Source organism: Cydia strobilella, chromosome Z, assembly GCF_947568885.1.
Source record: "Cydia strobilella chromosome Z, ilCydStro3.1, whole genome shotgun sequence".
Classification (NCBI taxonomy): Eukaryota; Metazoa; Arthropoda; class Insecta; order Lepidoptera; family Tortricidae; genus Cydia; species Cydia strobilella.
Genome location: NC_086068.1, coordinates 60,758,080 through 60,777,490, shown reverse-complemented (window position 1 = coordinate 60,777,490; position 19,411 = coordinate 60,758,080). Strand labels below are relative to the sequence as shown.

Here is a 19,411-nt window from a genome sequence, read left to right as displayed (position 1 = left end):
AGATATAACTCCGTAATAGATGGATACAGTCTAAGGAAAAAACGTGCCTCGAAAATCACGAAAATTTGATTCTCGATCAGATGGCGCCACTAGTTTAGGCCTACACTCGTATAGAGGGCGTTGACTGTTTCGTTTGTTATTTATAATTTTAACGCATACCAGTGAAAGAACGTGGGTCAAAATCATAAAAATAATTAATGCAAATAAAAAATCATTTATCCATATTTAAATACATTTTATCGTATTTTTATAAATATTTATTTTTAGTTTTAAAGTGTGTCGACAGATGGCAGTGAATTTACTGGGGTTACAAAATTTACTATGACAGTACCGCTCTAGTATAAGTTACTCTATGATTGTACATACATACAATCTCTAGATTGTATACGCCGTGCCCTACCAGGGCCCATGTGAGACCAACTATTATGTACCTGTGTACCTACCATGGATGCAATAAATATATGAGTATGAGTATGAGTATGAGTATGAGTATGAGTATGAGTATGAGCATAGAGTAACTTATACTAGAGCGGTACTGTCATAGTAAATTTTGTAACCCCAGTAAATTCACTGCCATCTGTCGACACACTTTAAAACTAAAAATGAAGATTTATAAAAATACGATAGAATGTATTTAAATATAGATAAATGATTTTTTTTATTCGCATTAATTATTTTTATGATTTTGACCCATGTTCTTTCACTGATATGCGTTAAAATTGTTAAATAACAAACGAAACCGTCAACGCCATCTATACGACTGTAGGCCAAAACTAGTAGCGCCCTCTGAACGAGAATCAAATTTTCTTGATTTTCGAGGCACGTTTTTTCCTTAGACTGTATCCATCTATTACGGAGTTATATCTATCTTTGGTATGAGTTTGCCGACCGGTCTGGCCTAGTGGGTAGTGACCCTGCCTGCGAAGCCGATGGTCCTGGGTTCGAATCCCGGTAAGGGCATTTATTTGTGTGATGAGCACAGATATTTGTTCCTGAGTCTTGGGTGTTTTATATGTATTTATGTATTTGTATATTATATATATCGTTGTCTAAGTACCCACAACACAAGCCTTCTTGAGCTTACCGTGGGACTTGGTCAATCTGTGTAAGAATGTCCTATAATATTTATTTATTTATTTATGAGTATGATATTTACCAATAGCGGTTCGGTGAACGTAATCGTCCCCTAGTAACACGTGTTACTAGACTTACTAGCTCAAGTAGTGTTACTACAAATATTGCAGAACGTGCTTTAGAATGTTTAGATCCAGAGCCGGGTTTTATGATGCGCGCTGGCAGCGACCGTTATAATACCTATCCACTACTATACACTAGTTTTTGCCCATGACTTCGTCTGCGTTGATTTAGGTAATTTGGGTACCTTATTTTTTATCCAATCTACTTTTTATCGATTCCTCAAACAAACTTCCACACCCCTTTTCACCCCCTTAAAGGATTATTTCTGGGATAAAACTACCCTATGTCCTTCTCCGGGACTCAAACTATCTCTATACCAAATTTCAACTAAATCGGATCAGCGGTTTAAGCGTGAAGAGGTAACAGATAGACAGACAGACAGACACACTTTCGCATTTATAATACTAGCTTTTGCCCGCGACTTCGTCTGCGTTGATTTAGGTAATTTGGGTACCTTATTTTTTATCCAATCTACTTTTTATCGATTCCTCAAACAAACTTCCACACCCCTTTTCACCCCCTTAAAGGATTATTTCTGGGATAAAACTACCCTATGTCCTTCTCCGGGACTCAAACTATCTCTATACCAAATTTCAACTAAATCGGTTCAGCGGTTTAAGCGTGAAGAGGTAACAGATAGACAGACAGACAGACACACTTTCGCATTTATAATACTAGCTTTTGCCCATGACTTCGTCTGCGTTGATTTAGGTAATTTGGGTACCTTATTTTTTATCCAATCTACTTTTTATCGATTCCTCAAACAAACTTCCACACCCCTTTTCACCCCCTTAAAGGATTATTTCTGGGATAAAACTACCCTATGTCCTTCTCCGGGACTCAAACTATCTCTATACCAAATTTCAACTAAATCGGTTCAGCGGTTTAAGCGTGAAGAGGTAACAGATAGACAGACAGACAGACACACTTTCGCATTTATAATACTAGCTTTTGCCCGCGACTTCGTCTGCGTTGATTTAGGTAATTTGGGTACCTTATTTTTTATCCAATCTACTTTTTATCGATTCCTCAAACAAACTTCCACACCCCTTTTCACCCCCTTAAAGGATTATTTCTGGGATAAAACTACCCTATGTCCTTCTCCGGGACTCAAACTATCTCTATACCAAATTTCAACTAAATCGGTTCAGCGGTTTAAGCGTGAAGAGGTAACAGATAGACAGACAGACAGACACACTTTCGCATTTATAATACTAGCTTTTGCCCATGACTTCGTCTGCGTTGATTTAGGTAATTTGGGTACCTTATTTTTTATCCAATCTACTTTTTATCGATTCCTCAAACAAACTTCCACACCCCTTTTCACCCCCTTAAAGGATTATTTCTGGGATAAAACTACCCTATGTCCTTCTCCGGGACTCAAACTATCTCTATACCAAATTTCAACTAAATCGGTTCAGCGGTTTAAGCGTGAAGAGGTAACAGATAGACAGACAGACAGACACACTTTCGCATTTATAATACTAGCTTTTGCCCGCGACTTCGTCTGCGTTGATTTAGGTAATTTGGGTACCTTATTTTTTATCCAATCTACTTTTTATCGATTCCTCAAACAAACTTCCACACCCCTTTTCACCCCCTTAAAGGATTATTTCTGGGATAAAACTACCCTATGTCCTTCTCCGGGACTCAAACTATCTCTATACCAAATTTCAACTAAATCGGTTCAGCGGTTTAAGCGTGAAGAGGTAACAGATAGACAGACAGACAGACACACTTTCGCATTTATAATACTAGCTTTTGCCCGCGACTTCGTCTGCGTTGATTTAGGTAATTTGGGTACCTTATTTTTTATCCAATCTACTTTTTATCGATTCCTCAAACAAACTTCCACACCCCTTTTCACCCCCTTAAAGGATTATTTCTGGGATAAAACTACCCTATGTCCTTCTCCGGGACTCAAACTATCTCTATACCAAATTTCAACTAAATCGGTTCAGCGGTTTAAGCGTGAAGAGGTAACAGATAGACAGACAGACAGACACACTTTCGCATTTATAATACTAGCTTTTGCCCGCGACTTCGTCTGCGTTGATTTAGGTAATTTGGGTACCTTATTTTTTATCCAATCTACTTTTTATCGATTCCTCAAACAAACTTCCATCCCCCTTTTCACCCCCTTAAAGGATGATTTCTGGGATAAAACTACCCTATGTCCTTCTCCGGGACTCAAACTATCTCTATACCAAATTTCAACTAAATCGGTTCAGCGGTTTAAGCGTGAAGAGGTAACAGATAGACAGACAGACAGACACACTTTCGCATTTATAATACTAGCTTTTGCCCGCGACTTCGTCTGCGTTGATTTAGGTAATTTGGGTACCTTATTTTTTATCCAATCTACTTTTTATCGATTCCTCAAACAAACTTCCATCCCCCTTTTCACCCCCTTAAAGGATGATTTCTGGGATAAAACTACCCTATGTCCTTCTCCGGGACTCAAACTATCTCTATACCAAATTTCAACTAAATCGGATCAGCGGTTTAAGCGTGAAGAGGTAACAGATAGACAGACAGACAGACACACTTTCGCATTTATAATACTAGCTTTTGCCCGCGACTTCCGTCTGCGTGGAGTTAGTAATTGTGGTAGCTTATTTTTATCCAATCTGATTTTTATCGATTTCCCATACAAACTTCCGCCCCGCTTTTCACCCCCTTAAAGGATTATTTCTGTGATAAAAACTACCCTGTCCTTCTCCGGAAGTCCAATTATTAGTAGGTTTAGGTCGTGTAATATTTTACATAAAATATAATATTATGTTTTCATAATATGTAGGCCGTTGTAAAAATCTCGTTCCTATTTTAGATTTTTTGAATATATTTTGATTTCTCTACTCAGAATAACGAACTTCTTCAAAACTAATATAATAGAGAAAAAATATTTCCAAAATGTAAAATCAAATCTCCCAACCCAATAGGGAATATTACTCTAAACTCTGCGTAGGGGGCGCCACTACCACAATCTGAGGGTCTATCACAAGACAAAAAAACCGAAATTTAGTTATCTAACATCTCTGTCACTCTTGCATATTCGAGAGATAAAGAGGCAGAAAGCGAAATTTCAGATTCGCGTTTCCCGGTAGGTTCTCTGCAAACAAACCGCCTTGATGCATCAATGTCATATTTTATTATCTTTGAATACTTGTCAAAAAACTGTTAAAGGCACAATATGTATAAGTTACTCTATGGTTTACTAAACGGGCTACTGCTGCACTCTGGTGGCAGAACATTGCAGTAATCCCCCTATTGACTACCTTTTCTGTAAAATTTTGCATTAGCGTGCGTTGGACCAAGTTAAAATGTAGTTTTTACTTTCAAACAATTTTACTACGTACGTTGTTATTAGTATTTTGACAGTTGGCGCAATGTGGCCACTCTCTTATTTTCTGTCATCATTAGCCTTCAAACTTTTCAGGTGATCGTCTTCATTGGATGTTCAAAATTTTGTTGAATTGACTCTAGTTTTAGTAATTATTTTAGGTTGTGGCTTGCGACTCTGCCGCCATGCGAATGTTTTTCCACACCTCCGGTGTTGTCTCTCCCTCACAATTTGACAATAAGTCAATATTATATTGCCTCTTTTCTTCAAGCGAAGCGAATTCATGTTTGGTTGCGGTGGAGCGTGGTTGCAAAGTCTTTCAAAATTCTATTCGTTGTTTTTTTATTAACTCAACGTTCTCTCGTTTAAAGATCCATGCATTTCTTTAAAAAAAACAATCCAACCCAAAATTAAGCTTCTTACATCCGTCTATTTTGATAAATGTCATAGCTTTTTGTACTGAAAGATGAAATTACCAATTCCAATGCATGCCTTTAGATTTACCTAAAGCAATTGACTTGTGTATGCTTGATACACCGATAATTTAAAGTGTTTTCGTGTTGTTGTATTCAAGTAATAACTTGCAATTATATAATTATATAGTACAATTACCCTAAGAGTACCTAAATAAAAATTCTGGTACAGACAATGCCTATAAGGTTTCCCTTTGAGTATTGTGGTGTGTCTCAGGGGTCAGTATTAGGTCCTCATTTAAAACTACTAGCCAAACTTTAAAATAGAGACGAAAGGTAAATAAAGACTTGCAACAACGCCGACCGATATAAAAACGGTTCGCTAACGTAGTCCGTGGTATTCCAGATGTGCATGAGCCGGAGTCCGCAAGCCACCACCTGAATAATTAATATAACTACGTAAGTACATATAATCCATTATTAAACAAATTTATAGATTTTATAAAAAATAGCGTACAATAGAAGTGTTTGATGACAACAAGGTTTTGAAAAATTTATTTGAGAGTATTGTAGAAACTTACCATCATGTTATTAATCACAGAAATAAATATAACATAGAAGACCCAATTGCATCTACTTCGCGTGTCCGAACCCCGACCAAGCGTCGAGGTTGACCGTCGCTCTTTACAGTACAGTTCACGCCGCCGGTTGTTGCAGCCGGACCGGACGTCCGTGAAAACTTAAAAAATACTTCGTTGCATGATAATTATCTGCAACAGCCCAAAAATTGCGAGCACCCAAAGGCAAGAACATTATTTCCTATCACAGATAAGTAATTTTAAAATCATATTATGCGTAAACTTTGTATGAAAAAGTCGGCGCGCTTGGTTTCAATACAAATCGTGGTATTTGCGTCATCTAGCGTATATATTAAATCTGTGTTATTAATACTTTCGGAATTACCAAATCTTGATCCTCACTAGCATTCTAAGGTAGGGTAAATATGCCATTGTTTAGTTTAGGTTAAGGGCTTTAAATTTATATTGAATGTTTTTACGAGTAAAAGTTTTGGTGACTTTAGCCTTATACATAACTCGTACAAAATGTCCTTGCTGTAAATGTAACGTTTCGTTCATTACAATAAAGTTTTGAGCTATTCATTTCAAGCCTGATTCACGAAGTCATTAATGACCAGTCAGAAATATCTCAAGCCAAAAGTAATAACAATTACGGCTCAAATTACTGTGACACTTTAAATGCTACTGCTAATTAACATCGAAAATTGCAACTACGGTTTGCGTTTACGATTGAATTACGATTTGAATGAACTAAGTAAAAAAAATTCAAATATTAAAATACAAGAGCCGAGTACCATGTGACTTAATTTTATTTTTCCCCTCACTAGCTCGGAAAGCCGTCTTTTATCCTTTAAAACAAGCGGGGAAAAACGCATTTTATCCACTAGTGGGGAAAGTAATTTGACCTTGGATCATAGAGTAACTTATACTAGAGCGGTACTGTCATAGTAAATTTTGTAAACCCAGTAAATTCACTGCCATCTGTCGACACACTTTAAAACTAAAAATGAAGATTTATAAAAATACGATAGAATGTATTTAAATACTATAGATAAATGATTTTTTTATTTGCATTAATTATTTTTATGATTTTGACCCATGTTCTTTCACTGATATGCGTTAAAATTGTTAAATAACAAACGAAACCGTCAACGCCATCTATACGACTGTAGGCCAAAACTATTAGCGCCCTCTGAACGAGAATAAAATTTTCTTGATTTTCGAGGCACGTTTTTTCCTTAGACTGTATCCATCTATTACGGAGTTATATCTATCTTTGCCTTGGATGGAGCGTGTTTACGTAGCTTGACAGATAACAAAACGTAAAACGCTCATAATAATGGTTCGTTCGATATTAATTATCATTAAATAAATGGTTTGAGAATCTAATAAAAAAGACCATATTTATCTTTATTTAATAATTTTAAGTCATAAACCTTAAATTTCCATAAGATACGTTAGATTTTTTATTTATATAAATATAATTCTGAACGCACAAGTTGAGTCGATGAAATTTCAAAACGCATCGTTGACATTTCATACGTCAGAACAGAAAAGTCAACATTGTCAACAATTTTTTTACTTAAAAACACTTCTCACCGACTCACGTAAAAATCAGAATTTCCAGTGTTTTCTGTTATAATATCGTAAAAAATAAGTGATCCCAGTGATGAAGATGATCTAACGCCTGTGGATGTTGCACTTTCCTCGCTATAGTGAGGTGAAAAGTTTTGTGTTACACACGGGTGCAAATGTATTTTACTTCTCGTGTGTTGAAACACTCGCGGGTAAAATACAACTTTGCAACCTTGTATAACAAATAACTATTTTTCTTTATTGGGGAAAAAACAGACATAGGAAGATAATACAAAAAGAAGAGAATGGTTTTTACATTAATAGGTGCAACCTATCTTTCTTTTCTTGATGGACTTGAGGGCGGTGTTGCCCGTAGCCAATGTCACGTAAAAGGGTAGGAACAAAATAAATGCTCTTAGAGCACGACGCTGTTCGGTGGTTGTTGTAGTTGTCGCGTAAAACCGATAGCTGGATTTTACGAGAAGCACGTGGACTACCGGCCGTTGACTCCAAAATGGTGGTTAAACACGCTTTGAGATTAATTCTCCATTATTGTGTATTAGATTATTGTATAATAAAGCTATCGATATTACACTTTAAACTATATTAATGAGCAAAAAACAAAGGAATTAATCACGAGGCTACTATCAAGATGGCGTTCGAACCGGAAGTCCTCAGGTGCAACCTACATCCTGAGACAATTCCCACTAAGATTTATAAATCAAGAGTGTATATAAGTGGCATTGTCATCGGTATGAGGTACTTATAACATGTGTGGTAGGTATAGTAGATAGGTACTAAACTAATATTGATACACTGACGATTATCATCATCATTTGAGACCTACACATTGATTATGATGAATATAAGGCTAAGTTTGTCTTCTTCTTATACCTAGCGCTATCCCGGCCTTTGCCAGGGTCCGCTTTAGTAGCCTTTTTCCATTTTGCGCGATCCTGGGCGTCCTCTCGTGTGAGCCCGTTTACGCTCATATCGGCTTTCACGACATCGCCATCGCTTTTTTGGTCTGCCCTGGGGTCGGGGGCCGTCAAGGGCTAGGTTAGGGCATATGTTTCCTACGTAGTCATCTGGCCTGCGACAAACGTGGCCGAACCACCGGAGGCGACATTCTTGGAGCTTCTCCGCTACGTCACGGACTGCGAGACTGCCGCGGATGTACTCGTTACAGCGCGCGTAACGCCGCACATCCACCGCAGCATCTTCATCTCTGTAACGCGAAGCTCCTGAACGTGCCTTCCAAGAACCGGCCACGTCAAGGCGCCATAAAGTAGGACTGGACGGATAATGCACTTATACACTAGCCCTTAAGGCTAAGTTTGTATTGGGCCAAAATTATTTCGTTAATATGATAAAACAAAGTTTAAGGAAGTACATAATGCTTCATAACAGTAAGTTTACTTTACGTTTGAAATTTGCACGAATATTGAAACAACTTACTTAAGGCCTTTCCATCGGTTTGCCGCTGTCTTTGTCACATTTCGCAAGAAAGAACGGGTAAGAACGCGCCAAGTGTCAATTTTGATCGAATTTTGTCGGTTTTTATTTATTTTAAAAACGTTACCTTACAATATCGAAATTCTAACGCTATGAAATTACTATTTATGTTAAGATTGTTATTTCTTCTTTTTTTTGTTTATAAGTATCACATAATAAATAACCGAGTAAAGTAGGATTAAAAGTCCGAGTTAGAGGTTACTTTGGGAATTAATTGTATCGACCGAATGTCATAATTCGTGTATCGGTAGCTATGTTGTTAAAGATAATATAGTCAAGAACTACATATATTTTTTACACGTCTACGAATATCAACGCCTCTTAGAAAAACATGATCATATAAGGAGATTTTTCGCCTTCTGGCTCAGGGAACCGTCTTAAATAATGCTGTGTATATATCGCGTATAAAATCGCTGTCATCCGTAACGACCGCATTAAGCCGTAGTATTAAGCTTCCTTTACAGCCTTTGTGCATTTACACGATTCTTATCTGTTTTTCCGTATTACAACACTTTGCTGCATAACTAAAAACAACCTTACTTTGCGCCTCGTTTTAGTCTTGAATTTAAATTGACGAGAAAACGAAGCCAAATGGGTGGTATTTGAATGTTTTTTATCAGTTTATTTTTTTAAACACCCGTAGGTTCGAGAATTAGGTCAGATCGTGTTGCAATATCTTTAGAATCTTAAATGAGTACCAGTGTATTATTTTATTTTCTTAGCACCGTTTTGAAACGTGTTATGGTTACGCTGTGGAGCAAAGCCGGTTCACATTTTGCTCATTACTTTGATAATTTGTACGAAATGTACTGCAACTGCGCTTTTTACTAGACCCCGAAATGCTCTCAAGTCTCAAATATGCAGCAGTGGTCCACTGTTATCCAAAAGAACTCTTTTTCATCCAGTTTGCCTATTTATAAACAATAGGGTATTTGTCTATTAGTCAAATCAGTTTCTTTTTTCGAACTTTCAAAACGATTTTGCTACTATGGAATATAAAACACTAGCATGTGACGTCACAATCAAATTAGGTACCTAGTACCTCTTTATAGTTATTAGGGTTCCGTACCCAAAGTGAAAAAACGGGACCCTATTACTAAGACTCCGCAGTCTGTCTGTTTGTCTGTCACCAGGCTGTATCTCATGAACCGTGATAGCTAGACAATTGAAATTTTCACAGATGATATATTTCTGTTGCCGCTATAACAACAAATACTAAAGAGAATAAAATAAATATTTAAGTGGGGCTCCCATACAATAAACGTGATTTTTTGCCGTTTTTTTGCGCAATGGTACGGAACCCTTCGTGCGCGAGCCCGACTCGCACTTGGCCGATTTTTATACGATTACTAGGTTATCATTAACAACAAAACCACGGATGTTCTTTTTTAAAACATTCTGTTTTCAAAACTAGTGAAATCCTGATTTCAACAGCTTGTAAAAAAGGTACAGTAGGGAAGCTTAACAAAATGCTTGGCTTTTTCGCAAATTTATTTAGCATCCACAATGAAGTTAACAAACTGTTATTTTATACAGTTTTAAAGCAGCTATTGTGTTACACATTTTTTAACCGCCTCCTGTTATATATATAACGGCAAACAATATGCAATTTTTATGAAAAGTTATATTTTTCATGAACAATAATAGAACAGATGATAAAATACCATTGGCGGACTTAATTTGTTATTAATTTTGAAACGTTACGATCCTTTTGTGAAATTCTTATAATTAAGTTTGACATATCTATAATAATTCAATGTTTTTAAAAATAATAATAACTGCATCAATAAATTGCTCTGATATTTAGATTAAGGTAATATTTGTAAAACTTGACAATTTAAAAGTGCTTGTTACTAGGCCTATTTGAATAAAGAATATATTGACTTTGACTTCGACTTTGAGCATTCACAAGAAACTACAGGGAGATTCAATAAACGGATCAGAAATATGGATGGTATAGAAAGGATGCCAATCTCTTATGGCAGAATTGTTGCAAAAGTGACCGCTTTCAGCTTTAAACAATAGTTCCTGATCTCTCCGCTGGCGCTAGTTAGGCTCTGGGACATGAGTATAACATGAACCATATAAGGCAACAAATAACCCGACCAAATTACGTAGGTTGTTTTTGGTAGTATTTCGGTGTATGGTGGCGCCGCCTAATTACTGTGTTTTGATGGACACTTTTCATACATAGAGATTTGGCACCTTTATGTATAGTCTCCATGATCAGAAATTTACATTTTTGACAGTATATATGATGTAGTCATTCTTATTCTAGGTAGAACTATATTTTTTGTAAATTAGAATGCGTCAAACATATTCGTTAAGCAACCCTGAGTTAGTTCACTGACCATTTGAGACCGAATGGAATCCTTCCTAAATAGGGTATTTGACTGTACCTATATTAACAATAAATTATTTTACACCAATACACCATTATGTTTTGAGTTTTTATTCTGTTATAGCGGCAACAGAAATACATCATCTATGATAATTTCAACTGTCTAGCTATCACGGTTCATGAGATACAGCCTAGTGACAGACGGACAGATAGACAGACAGACGGACGGACAGCGGAGTATTAGTAATAGAGTCCCGTGTTTACCCTTTGGGCACGAAACGGAACTTTAAAAAGGTAAACAATCTTGACTTCTCGTTTTATTGAAAAATATTGAAAAACGCTTTTAAAAAATTAGTTTAATATTACTTATGCTAGCAAGAGAATGTAAAAGATCGTATATAATTTATAATTGTAACATATTTGCTGTGACATTTTTCAAAAGTGATTTTTAATAAAAATATACGTCAAGATCCGTTTTACCCTTTGGGTACGGAACCCTAAAAACATTTAAATTGTCAAATCACATTTAGAAACGGGTCTATCGCGAATATATTTTGTTACCTTTATTTACCGACGTTTCGACACAGGTTTCACGATAGACCCGTTTCTAAATGTGATTTAATATGTGTTCAAACCGCGAAAGTTTTAAATGTTATATTTAAATTGTCCTAATAGTTTGATATTAATATGAGATTTTCTTTTCTCGTAGGGTTTCTTTAGACCATAGAGTAACTTATTTATACTAGAGCGGTACTGTCATAGTAAATTTTGTAACCCCAGTAAATTCACTGCCATCTGTCGACACACTTTAAAACTAAAAATGAAGATTTATAAAAATACGATAGAATGTATTTAAATATAGATAAATGATTCTTTTATTTGCATTAATTATTTTTATGATTTTGACCCATGTTCTTTCACTGATATGCGTTAAAATTGTTAAATAACAAACGAAACCGTCAACGCCATCTATACGAATGTAGGCCAAAACTAGTAGCGCCCTCTGAACGAGAATCAAATTTTCTTGATTTTCGAGGCACGTTTTTTCCTTAGACTGTATCCATCTATTACGGAGTTATATCTATCTTTGGTATTACTCACACTAGTCACACTAACTAAAAAAAAACAGGCCAAGTGCGAGTCGGACTCGCGCACCGAGGTTTCAGTACTTTTTAATATTTGTTGTTATAGCGGCAACAGAAATACATCATCTGTGAAAATGTCAACTGTCTAGCTATCACGGTTCATGAGATAGAGCCTGGTGACAGACAGACAGACGGATAGACGGACAGACGGACAGCGGAGTCTTAGTAATGGGTCCCGTTTTTACCCTAACCCTAAACATGATTTTAAAGACTGGCATTAGTGCCCTATGAAATAATCAATACCGTCATAGTAATCAACATAGTTCGGACAAATTATCGCAAAATTTAATATGGTATGGAACAGGATAAAAAAAAGAACAATTTTGAACTGCAGTTTTCAGTAATCTAGAAATTTTATTCAAAAATACTGTAAATAATATGAGTTTAATAAATATTGTCCTATTTTGACATATATAGTACATTATGATACAATAAGTGTGCTAAGGTGGCCATTACACACGAGGCGATATTGTAATAAGAAAGCCGAGGTGTGTAATGACCAATGCACACGCGTTTCATACGACGTTTTTCAACACACTTGCGAGAAAAAAAAGTCAAATATTAATAGTTAAAACAGTTTGTATTGCATCTGTCATACTGTCGGGCGCGCCGGTGCCCGCCAGTCCGACCAATTAAAGAAGGCTCCCTTTCCATGCATATTGTTAGCAATCAGTTACCTTCTTAAGAGGCCGTAGTCGATTTTGGAGCAAAAATGTAAAATTGATAGATTTAGTCGTTGAAATTATACACGTTTCGTTACGTAATATCTAAATAACAAGTATTGATTTCTATTAGCACGTCTTCTCATCTTGCCTTTTAATAATGAGGTCGCGAGCGTGCGTCACCGGTAACGGTAATGCATGAGAGAAGGGGCAGTTTTTAAAAATTCATCAAAAAATCATGGTGGTAAATTATACAAATTGATGTATAAGTATAGTTTCAGCAAATGTTGTAGATCGTTTAAGTATCAAAATTACATTGAAATTAAGTCGATTTTCAGAGAAATTGTCACTTGCTTTGAAGTAATTTCTGGAGAAAATTGATTTCGTCTAACTTTCATTTACACTACTTCAAAGTCATAATAATAAAAATGTAGTCTGATAAACGTCAAGTACAGGATATGTGTAATACAAAATTACCATGTTTAGCAGTCCAAACTTTACTAAATTTACAAATAAGAGCGACAAAATCAGTGCTTTAGGCGCGTTTACCTAAACGTCCATCAGAAAAGCAAACATTACTAATTTTGTGAGTCTGTTTTCAAAAAACTGATCTGATAAAAGGTAAGATAAGAAGATGTGCTAATAGAAACCAGTAATTGGTATTTCAATTAGGTAACAAAAGGTGTAAAATTTCACGGACTAAATCTATCAATTTTACATTTTTGTGACTAAAATCGACACCGGCCTCTTAACTCAGTCGGATAATATAATGAAAAAGCACGAGTGGAATAATACACTGAAAGAGCACGCGTGTTTAATATCTAGGATTCTGAGCCAAAAATCGGTGGAATAAAAACGTCGTTTTGAGCAAGTGTGTTGAAAAATTATTTTTGATGGTTTTGCGATGATCTGTCCGACCTATGGTAATCAATCTCATCATTTTCGTCTATTTGAAAAGTGTAATCGTCCCAAAGGAACCCCACTCTACAGCCACATTAGCATCCTAAGTATTTGCATAGATTCCACTTGAATTCAGCCACATCGTAAACAACGCTGCTGCCAAAATTAGCCGAACAAACTCTTTACAAAAGGTCCTAAGTCCCATAGACAACTATAAACATTTTACCCTTTTTGTGCGGGAGGATAACGGAAAGCCAGTGGACATTTGTGCGACAATGAACAGCGCCATTTTTAAAAGTTAAGGGTTTTAATGCAGCGTTTTTATCTGTAGAAATCTTGATGTTTTTCGGTTTTCGTTTTAAATTTGATCATTATGGTTTTAAAAGCTGTAATAGATGTCATATATTAAAGAAAAACCGGCCAAGTTCGAGTCGGACTCACACACGAAGGGTTCCGTACCATTAACTATAAAAACGGTCACCCATCCAAGTACTGACCCCGCCCGACGTTGCTTAACTTCGGTCAAAAATCACGTTTGTTGTAAGGGAGCCCCATTTAAATCTCTATTTTATTATGTTTTTAGTATTTGTTGTTATAGCGGCAACCGAAATACATCATCTGTGAAAATTTCAGCTGTCTAGCTATCACAGATCACGAGATACAGCCTGGTGACAGACAGACAGACAGACAGACGGACAGACGGACGGACAGACAGACAGCGGAGTCTTAGTAATAGGGTCCCGTTTTTACCCTTTGGGTACGGAACCCTAAAGTGACTAAGCCCTCCAGTGGTGAAGGCCGGATTCGAACCGGCGTCTAGCTATCGCGGCTAACGCCATGAACCCCTAGGCCACCTCGCCACGTCACGGCGGTACCCGTCACAATTTCTCGACATAGTTAGTAGGTAGTTTAGTTTATGTGACTACTTAAAAAACACAAATCAAAATATTTAATAAAATAACTTGATTTGTTCCCAAACTTGTTCATTGTGGTTTTTTTTGTAAAGAACCTCCCATTGTACTGAATATAGTTCATTTATTTTAAATTAGCTTTTCTCAAACATGCTATGTAATATGGATATTACGTTCTTTATATTAGGCTGGGAAGTATCACGTTTCAGGCGCGGCTAGACCGGCCGGGAAGTGGCTTTTTTTAAATTTCTATTTCACATATAATTGTGGCACAGCATCATGGCATTCAGCCATAAAAAAAAACTATATGCAATATTTGCTTTTTGGTTCGTTTCTGCCAATACGCCTATTAAAAAAAAAACATTTTTTTTAACCTGACGGGCTCTATGGCACTAGGGCCATTAGAGCGGTAGGACTGTGTGGGGGGATGGTAGCCTGGGGAAAATCCAGGACCCTTCCGCATCACACGAGGCGGTTTTGCTACCCTGAGTTGGTCAAGCAAATCTTGTCAGTAAATAAGAACAAAAAAACTATACTCATCCTTTTCTTTTGGGTGTTAGTACTAGTGTAAGACAAAGATAGTATGATTCTCTCTGTCTATGTTTGAAATAAGACAGTCCTTTGACAAACTATATACCTATGTTAAGCGTTTGAAAAAAGCACTATACATACATCGGCGTGAAAACGGGTTGTCGGCTTCATAACTATCCGGCCTCACTACTTTCGGCCGTATATTCTATTCGGCCGGCAACGGCGCGCGGCGGCAACCCCTTCCTTCCCGGCCTCTGTAGTAATATACTATTACAAACAGATTCGTTGACACCTCAATCAACAAAATCGGCTACCTAAGTAGTTTAAACGGTACGGTGAAACATACATAATAAGATTAATAATGATTAATAAGGCCAGATCGAAACTAGACTTTTAAACTATCTAGAGATTTGAGGCTTCTTTAGAACCTCGAGTATTTTTAGGGTTCCGTATTTCAAAAGGAAAAAACGGAATCCTTATAGAATCACCTGTGCGTGGCTGTCCGTCTGTCACAGCACATTTGCTCCGAAACTACTGGACCTAATTAATTTGAATGATACACATGTAAATCTGTGGCCCAAAGACGGGCACGTAACGTCAACAAATGAATTTTAAACATATGGGCCACTTATGGGGGCTTATTTTTTTTTTTTTTTTTTGGTTAAACAGTTTAGAAGTTATTCAAGACAATAGGGAAAAAATTACCTCCCTTTAATCTCCGAAACTACTAGGTCTAAATTTTTGAAAAATAAAATCTACAGTCAAGCGTGAGTCGGAATTAAGAACAAAAATGCGGTTAGGCTGTTTTAAGGACACAGCCGCAATGGTTTACGTGAAACGTCATGGAGATAGCTATTGTTAATCACGATGGTCGATATCCGCGTAGGGCGATAACGCCCGAAACGTCCCGACATGGCGTACCTTACCTACCCACAGCGGAGGCGGCGTTACGGCGTTAGTGCTCAGAAAAAGAACAATAACCTAAGATAGGTTACTTCGGTTACAGAGTCAGGTATAGATTTATGAGGTCAGATAGTTTGCCTCTTTCTATGTACCTGTCTAGTACTTGTTCTGTAAATAAGAATGTTGATAATTGATATGGATGTGTGGAGTGACGAGAAAGGATCGGATTAAGAATGAGTATATTAGGGGAAGTTTGAAAGTAGCACCAGTTACGGAGAAGATAAGAAGTAGTAGGTTAGAGTGGTATGGGCATGTGATGAGGAGGGATGAATGACATATAGGCAAAATAATGTTAGGGATGAATGTTGATGGACGGATTGTGTGAAAGAGGATATGAGAAAGAAAGGAGTGAGTGCTGAGGTGACGAAAGATAGAGGAGAATGGAAGAGAAAAACATGTTGTGCCGACCCCACATAACGTGGGATAAGGGCAGGAAGAAGAAGAAGACTTGTTCTGTAAAATAAACTTTTTATTACTTAAGACGATTCTCGCTGATTTGGCCTTGAGCGTCTCAGCGTCTCTGTACCCGCACCCCGCTCACTGCGATCGTACGTGAATTTCGTCTCGGTGCGGCGACTGCGGCGGAACGAGGTTCAAAGAATAACCTACAGCCCAGAGGCGCGCGGCATTTGGCGCTATACCTCGTATTTGTGTATCTTTTGCAGATATTTTGTTGTTTGAGTATGAGTAGATCATGCGTGTAGAGGTCGTAAATTATATTAAAAATATATTCCCTTATGCATTATACTTTACAAGCCTCAATTAGTTAATTTGTGTTTTATCTGTTTCTTACAAATAAATACCTAAGTCAAATCGACGGATTAAGATTTATAGCTAAAGCTTGGTATGTACTAAATTGAGGCGTACAGTGCGTTTATTTTATACAGTTTTTTTTTATCCGTAATAAATAAATATAAATAATGCCATTAATAGTTAACTTATAAAATTAAAGTACCTACTAGCTTCATATACTACTACAAATGTGTTATTTTTCGAAATTCGAAGTTTTCTCAATCATTACGTGGGAATATCATCATTATTAGGGTTCCGTACCTCAAAAGGAAAAGACGGAACCCTTATAGGATCACTCGTGCGTCTGTCTGTCTGTCTGTCCGTCTGTCACAGCCTATTTTCTCGGAAACGACTGAACCAATTAAGTTGAAATTTGGTGTATATATGTAAGTTTGTGACCCAAAGACGGACATGTAACGTAAACAAATTAATTTTAAACCTACAATAAACTTAATAGTAAGTTTTTCCGTAAATAAACATACGATAGGCCGTTTTGCTAGTTCTTAATCGATTAAAATTATTTTTAAACTACAAAAACAATGTTTTTTAACAGGTACTATTCATACATACAACGTAATAGGTAATAGGTAGCTTATGATCAATTATTTATTGTTTCGAGATGGAATGGAACATTATTCAAAACGTAAAACTTGAATGACATTATAATATGTCGGTTAGAAAACATTTATTTATTTATTTCAAATGAAGTTTTCTCAAACATACGTATATTATAGTATAATATATACGGATATTATCATTACATTCATTGTAATAGACCGCAAAATACCGTGTTGCGCTCGCTAATGCGCGTCGCAACCAAATCAGCGCTCGTCAGTTATTTATTCTTTGGCCACAATAACTCCGATATTATAGCACTTTGCTTGTGCATAAGCGAACATAGTGCAAGGAAGGCACGGAGCGACGAGCGACACAGCCTCCTCGTCTCAAAGCTGGCACACGACTGCCGGCCACGCCATTTTCAGGCTGCATACGCATGAAATGTGGAAAAACGTTCGATTTCTTAAGAAAATATTTTTTGATTAGGAAAAGCTATGTTGCATTTGTAGAACCTGTTAAAACATTTTTGTTAGTTTAAAAATAATTTTAATCGATTAAGCCGTTTAGAAGTTATAAGCAAAGTTAGCCGCAAAACGGCCTGTCATGTTATTTTTTTTTTGGTGAAACTACAAATTTCAGGAAGAAAGTCAAATGTTGCGATTGTTGTCCATAGAGTGAAAATGCATATATATTTTTTTCATAATTTTTGGTTGACTCATTTAGAAATTATAAGCTCTAAAAAGTAACAGTTTTTGGCCAAAAACTGCGCGAAGCGCCTTAAGTAGCCTAGTGCACTAGGCTCTACAGTGCAATACCTAGGCCTAGTAGTTCTCAGAGCTGAAAAACCTAATGTATTTCCCCCTTACCGCTGATTAACACTTGGTTACGGTTTACGAGTGCGCGTGGCCATACATAATGAGTCAGCCATCTTTGTTAGGCTGTGTATACATCGTTGAGCGAATTAGGCCTCCTTCAGACTGGACTGCGTCACAAGTCACAATCTATCAAAGCTAATTTTGCACCGAATTTGATAGTGTGAAGTGTGAAAATGAACGTCATATTTTTATAGTTATTTGACGTATATGGAACCGTAAAATGTGCCACTGCTCCCCACTGAACAATAGGGGTGTGAGGTTTCTAATATCATTTTTTTCTAAACTGAATAGTTTGCGCGAGAGACACTTTCAAAGGTAAAATGTGTTTCCACCCCCCTGTAACTTCTAAAATAAGAGAATGATAAAACTAAAAAATATATATGATGTACATTACCATGTAAACTTCCACAGAAAATTGGTTTGAACGAGATCTAGTAAGTAGTTTTTAGGGTTCCGTACCTCAAAAGGAAAAACCGTGCGTCTGTCTGTCTGTCCGTCTGTCACAGCCTATTTTCTCCGAAACTACTGGACCAATTAAGTTGAAATTTGGTATACATATGTAAGTTTGTGACCCAAAGACGGACATGTAACGTAAACAAATGAATTTTAAACATGGGGGCCACTTTTGGGGGGTAAATTAGAAAATTAAAAAGTAAAGTTTTTCAAACTATATCGTGTTATATATCAAATAAAAGAACTCATTGTGAGAATCTCAAGTATATTTTTTTTATTATTTTAGGTAAATAATTTAGAAGTTATTCAAGAAAATAGGCAAAAAATTACCATTCCCTCCCTTTATCTCCGAAACTACTGGGTTTAAAATTTTGAAAAAAATACACAAAATAGATCTTTACCTATAGATTACAGAAAAACCTATTAGAAATTGCAGTCAAGCGTGAGTCGGACTTAATTACTTAGTTATTGATCCGAGTACGGGTTTTTTAAAGACATTTCACCGACGTCTCACATAAAAAATACATTGTTTAAATTGTGTTATGTAATGTACTCCGTCCGAGTCCGACTCGCACTAGGCCGGTTTTTTTTTTAAATATGTGTTATGGGCATGACTCTCATGCGCCGAGTACGTGACAGTTCCAACAGTCTGCTTCAGC

At 36.6% G+C, this 19,411-nt stretch overlaps 1 protein-coding gene across 4 annotated transcripts in view; it reads left to right on the top strand.

The window, feature by feature from the left end:
• Positions 1 to 19,411, top strand: part of LOC134754730 (innexin shaking-B-like) — a 166,007-nt gene that overhangs the window by 67,695 nt on the left and 78,901 nt on the right. For 2 of the 4 annotated variants that reach the window (XM_063691073.1, XM_063691072.1), the window contains exon 2: positions 5,360 to 5,412. The exons of the other annotated variants lie outside the window; for them this stretch is intronic. The gene's annotated coding sequence lies outside the window, so the exon portion shown is untranslated. The remainder of the gene's footprint in view (positions 1 to 5,359; positions 5,413 to 19,411) is intronic. 4 annotated transcript variants of the gene reach the window in all.